The following is a 6428-nucleotide window of genomic DNA, read 5'->3' on the forward strand; positions in this document are numbered from 1 at the left end:
CTTGATAGGAGCAGAGTTGATGTATGCTGTTGAAGCTAAGTTTGTTTCTATCCCATCTAGAGTCATAAATTTAGGATTTAACTCTAATCCCCAGTTTCACTAAAAAAATAACAAAAAATTATATAGAAAAAAAATGAAATAAAAATCAATCTAATATAAAAGGAGACAGCATTAGAGGAATTAAAAAACAAAAAAATAATAAATATAGAAAACCAAATAGCAAATGGACAGATCTGGAGAGCCTAGCTGGCTCAGTAGGTACAGCATGTCACTTGATCTCGGGGTTGTGAGTTCAAGTCCCACGTTGGGGGTAGAGATTACTTAAAAATGAAATCTTTTTCAAAAAATTGACAGAACTTGGGTGCCTGGGTGGCTCAGTTGGTTAAGTGTCTGACTTCAGCTCAGCTCATGATATCACAGTCCGTGAGTTTAAGCCCCATGTTGGGCTCTATGCTGACAGCTCAGAGCCTAGAGTCTGCTTTGGATTATGTGTCCCCACCTCCCTCTCTGCCCTCCCCTACTCACACTATGTCTCTCTCTCTCTCTCTCTCTCTCTCTCTCTCTGTCTCTCTCTTGAAAATAAACATTAAAAAAAATTTAATTGACAGAACTAAGTCCTTCATCATCCATAATCACTTTAAATGTAAATGGATTAACCTCACCAATTAAAAGGCAGATATTGGCAGAATGGATTTAAAAACATGATTCAACTATATAAGAGACTCAATTTAGACCCAAAGACAAATAAGTTGAAAGTGAAATGATCAGGAAAGATATTCCATTCAAATAGTTACCAAAAGAGCTGAAGTGGCTATACTAATATTAGACAAAGTAGACTTAAGTTAAAAAATTGTTATAAGAGAGAAACAGGGCATTAAATATTGATAAAAGGGTCAATTCATCAAGAAAGATAACAGTTATAAACATATATGCACTAAATAGGTGGAGCCCCAAAACATAAGTAAATATTGATAGAATTGGAGGTAAAATAAACAGTTCTGCATTAACAGTTGAAGACTTCAACGCTCCACTTCAATAATGGATAGGCCATCTATACAAAAGATCAACAAGGAAACAGAATTTGAACGATATTAAAACTGAAGCATCTGACTTCAGTTCCGGTCATGATCTCACAGTTTGTGAGTTCAAGCCCCACATCGGGCTCTGTGCTGACAGCTCAGAGCCTGGAGCCTGCTTCAGATTCTGTGTCTCCCTGTCTCTCTGCCCCTCCCCCACTCATGCTCTGTCTCTGTCTCTCAAAAATAAACCCTAAGAAAAAAATTTTTGATCAATTAAAGCTAATAGACATATACAGACTACTCCACTCACCAACAGCAAAACACACATTCTGAAGTGTACATGGATCATTAAATTTTAAATCAACAATTGAATGCCTGCTCTTTTGATCAGTTGGCTATTGGTAAGAAAAAAATAGAATTACTTATTTGGGTCTTTGTAACTATGGGCAGTCCTTATTTCCAATACTTCCAATGAAGACAGCCTACAGTACAACATCAAGCACAAACAAGCATTTCCTTGGGTGTGCAGTTTCTTGATGTGCATGAAATCATGTAGAATGATTGTTGATAAGTGTACATTGTATTTGAACTAGAATTATACTGCTGTTTTCCCACTTGCCAACTTTTTCAGAGGGAGAGATATACTTCTCACATTAGGAACGTGAAAATTCAGTCTTTGACAAGTCCACTGTCTTTACTGATACCAGCATAGTAAAGAGGTCATGAGGTGGGCATCCCTGATCCATCATTCCAGAGTCAAGCCTAGTTAGTGCTTTCTCCTTGAATACCAGGAATTCTGGAGAAGGTGCTCATTTCAGGTATAACTAAGAGGAGGTAAAGCTCTTCTGCACACATGAAAAGGAGAAAAAATCACTTTCTTTTTTGTTAACATTTATTTATTACTTAGAGATAGAGACAAAACACAAGCATGGGAGGGGCAGAGAGAGGGAGACACAGAATCTGAAGCAGAATCCAGGCTCTGAGTTGTCAGCACAGACCCCGACATGGGACCCGAACCCAGAGACTGTGAGATCATGACCTGAGCCGAAGCCGGACACTTAACCAACTGAGCCACCCAGGTGCCCCCAAAATTAATTTTATTTATTGACATGGAGGTGAACTTGAGAATCTAGGGAACTGACACTATGGTGATGCATGAGGGATCTCACTCCAATCCATTATTATCATCAACCTATTTGTTCATTTCTAACTCCTTAGGTCTGGAGATTTCCTCCTGTACGCTAAATCAAGGAAGTTATGGATCTCAAATTCATTTATTGTGGCCACCAATTACTCCAGCTATTAGTCAACCAACAAAGCAAACTGTAGGAGTCACAACCAGCTGCTCATGCTAACAACAAATCCAGAATATTTGCTTAGTACCTCTATATCAATACATTCAGCTCAATCCAACATTGCTCTACTCCTCATTATCAATAGAATCACTTTCAAACATTTTACTCAGGATTCTTCTGACAATAACTACAAAAAAAAATCTTCATATATGCCTTTTTACCTAGGTTAGACTTTGTATTCTTCTTCCATCATGTGCAGGTAATGAGGTTAGAGGCAACAAAACACAGTGGGATGGGAATAGCATTCTCTTGCAAACTAATTACCTCAGTGAGAACATACAAAGTCTGCAACAGGGAGGCAGAAGTGCATGGAAGTTCATTGTTCTCATATTCATCAGAATCCACTCAAAGATCCCCATTCCAATTCTTAGGGCTCCACGTTTCCCCAGTCAATGTCCTAACTTTTGGTAAAATGTCTGGAGAGGCTGTAGTGTCAACTTGTATTGTTCTCCAACAGCTTGAGGGGCGCCTGGCCAACAACTTGAGGGGCACCTGGGTGGCTAGGTCGGTTAAGCGTCCGACTTCGGCTCAGGTCACGATATCACGGTCCGTGAGTTTGAGCCCCGCGTCGGGCTCTGTGCTGACCGCTCAGAGCCTGGAGCCTGTTTCAGATTCTGTGTCTCCCTCTCTCTCTGCCCTTCCCCTGTTCATGCTCTGTCTCTCTCTGTCTCAAAAATAAATAAACATTAGAAAAAAATTTAAAAACAAAAACAACTTGAAAGATAAGATTTGGGTCAAACAAAGAAGTGCGCTCTTTTATAGCTTGGGGTCCAGCCCACTTGCTGGAACAGCTTATGAAAGTTTAATCAACTTGGTGTCCTTGGAACTCTGTGCATAGGAAATCCCTACCTAGCCTACGGAGCCCCTTTACCCATTAGCACTTGCAAGGCTCTGTCTCCCCAGGGTACTCTCTGGTTCCCTCTCAGCCCCTTTCAAGAACCCCTGACAGCAAAAATAAGCTGGAACATGTGAAAAATAATGAGCAAAAATAAGCATGGAACAGTTCTTAAAAAGCCTGGAGCAGGCTTGAGGGTTAGAGAAGAAGCAAATTTACAGAAGCAGAGTGCAGTCACTCTTGTTCCTTGTAGCCTTACTTTGTCGGGTTTGTGTTGCTTACAAATAGAAAGTTAAACCATGCTATCATCTGAGGAAGATTTTTATCAGTGACATATTCAGCGCTCATCTTTCCTGGGCCACCCCAGGCAGCAGCTCAGAGAACAGCACCCCACGTAGTCCCCAGGAGGGAGTATCTGGCTCAGTATCTGACACACCTGCAAACTTCACGCCCTGTGATACCAGTGGCTAGTTTCTGAGCACCCACCATCTGCCACACCACACCAACCACAGTGCTTGAGGCACCCGGCCCTGCTGAGGTTGAACAGGGAATGTTCTGCTTTCTCGTTTCAGCTCCTATCATAAGTGTGTCCTTTCTGTGGCCCATTTGGTGCCACATTTTTTTGTTGTGATTGTTGCTATTGCATTTTTGTGCTTTTTCTTGGTGTTTTCAGTGTTTAAAAAGTCCCCAGGCATAGTGCTGAAGTGCTTTCTTAGTGTTCTTACATGCAAGAAGGCTGTGATGTGCCGTATGGAGGAAACGTACGCGTTAGATGGGCTTCATTCAGGATGGGTTAGAGCACTGCTGGCTGTGAGTTCAATGTTAATGAATCAACAATATATATTAAATAGGGTGTCTTTAAACAAACACACACATAGAACAAGGTTTTGTATTGATCGGTTGCTGAAAATGTTGTGACCAGAGGCTTGTAGGAACCTAACACTGTATTTCCTGAAGAGCGATGGTCCATAGTCACCAATTCAGTGCTGGCAGCAGCTTCATAGTGCCTCAGGACCACAGTTACAAGACTCAGTGTATCCGTCTCCATTTTGCTCTAGAGAGAAGCAAAACGACACTCTGTCCTTTTGGCGGAAGAGAAAACCGCAAGCCGATGTCCAAGTATAGTGCAAGCTGCTATTAGCAGAAGCACAGAGCAGCCATGTCCCAAGCCTGGACTGGTTTCACCTCATTTTCTATAATGTTTCTAGTGTTTCCTCCTGTGATTTCCTTCTGCATAGGGTTCTCCAGAGTTCCCTCTCAAGCTCTTTTAAACAGATCCACCTCCTTAACAGAAAAATAACAGAACAGTTGGATTGCTGGCCTCCTAATGGTATTCTTACGGTGTTCTTAGAAGAGGGATACAAATATTTTTTAGGGAGAGAAAGTCATCATTTAAAAATTGGTTTATAGGAGCACCTGGGTGACTCAGTCAGGCGTCCAACTCTTGATTTCAGCTCAGGTCGTGATCTCATCATTCGTGGGATCGAGCCCCGCATTGGGCTCTGTGCTGACAACGCAGAGCCTGCTTGGATTCTCTGTCTCCCTCTTTCTCTGTGCCTCTCCATTCTTCATGCACGTGTGCTCTCTCTCTCTCTCTCTCTCTCTCAAAAAAAATAAATAAACTTAAAATATTTCGTTTACACACAATATATGCCTGATTCCCAAACCAAAACACACACACACATTCATCATATGACGTAGAGAAGGGAAAAAGAACGAACATTTAATTCTCAAAACATCCTTAGAGATGTTCTTGTCTCCTTTTACAGAGGAGGAAACTGCAGCTCAGGGAGATTCGGATGGTCCCTAAATCCACACCAGCAATGGCATGCGGAGATGGGCTATCTGACTCCACACTCCTGGTGTTCCCATTTTTCCACAGGAATCACCCTTCAACACTGGCCTTTAGGACCAGAACGGAGCCCGGCCTGACAGAGTGCAGATATGACTCCTGACAGACAGCACCAGCAGGAGGGAGCCGACCAAGCAGTTAGCCACCTTGAGCCTGACAGCAACAAGTTCACATTAAAGACTTCTCGATCTCATTTTTGGTCGTCATCTTCCTCTGGATCTAACTTTTCCTCATTTTCCGGGTTTTGTGTGTTCACATCACCACTGAATAACATCGGGACTTGGTCACCAAAACCTTTCTCCTTATTCTTCCCTCTCCAAGATGCTCTCTTCTCTCCTTGCCATATATATTTTTACATCATGATGCAGTCTTTCAAAATCACCCTCTGTAATTTCAATAACTTTTAGCTTCCTGGATACTCCAACTCCCTCCTCTCTGCCTTTTCTACCAGCTTCCTTTCCTTCCATAAAGTGCTGGCTCCAGGCGGCTGAAATGGGGGTGATTTCTCTCCATTTACACATCAGGACATACTCCGCATTTGTTTTAAAACACGCAAGAAAACGGATTTCTAAGTTATTTAGGAGGAAAGTTGATGATTTTCTTTTAAAATAAAATACAGGTGAGGCTCACATTGAGAACTCAGACTCTGAACCTCAGCTAAGTGTGTGGCTTTCCACGTGAGACACTCCCAGATGCATCCACATCCATTTCTGCTCTGCAGTGCACGCCCGGTGAGGAGGGCAATGACCTTCGGGAACCTTTGAAATTAGTTATTTACCAAAAAGTAAACATTTTGTATGGAAAACTGCATAATAACTCGTTCAGAATTTGTCCATTATCATAATTGTCATGTTTTAATAAATCTTACTCCTTTTCCTTTTATAAAAGCAGAATGCTCACATACTTCAAATAGGTGCCAAGCTTAAAACTTACCCTTTAAGACAGAAACCATTTTCCCGTATCTGTCTCCATCATTACGTATTTCACACATAATCCTGTCTGCACCATGCAATGCAATTTTATATACGTCCGCTCATTTCTTTTTGCTTTTAGTGATTTTATCTTACACTTCTCTTTTGGCTTTACTGTCCTTTATCCAACTCCAGATTATAAGATTAGAAGTGAACATTTTTTCTGGCCTTGCCCTGGTACACGGCCAACGCTCAAAAATAACAAACATGAGAGGCGCCTGGGTGGCTCAGTCGTCAAGCGTCTGACTTCAGCTCAGGTCACAAGCTCACAGTTCATGAGTTCCAGCCCCATAGCTCAGAGCCTGCTTTGGATCCTCTCCCTACCTCTCTCTCTCTCTCTCTCTCTCTCTCTCTCTCTGCCCCTCCCCCACTCATGCGCTCTCGCGCTCTCTGTCT

Source organism: Lynx rufus, unplaced genomic scaffold (assembly GCF_022079265.1).
Source record: "Lynx rufus isolate CCGP_SWC_20201006 ecotype Redwood Valley unplaced genomic scaffold, mLynRuf1.p SCAF_20, whole genome shotgun sequence".
In the NCBI taxonomy this organism is placed as follows: domain Eukaryota; kingdom Metazoa; phylum Chordata; class Mammalia; order Carnivora; family Felidae; genus Lynx; species Lynx rufus.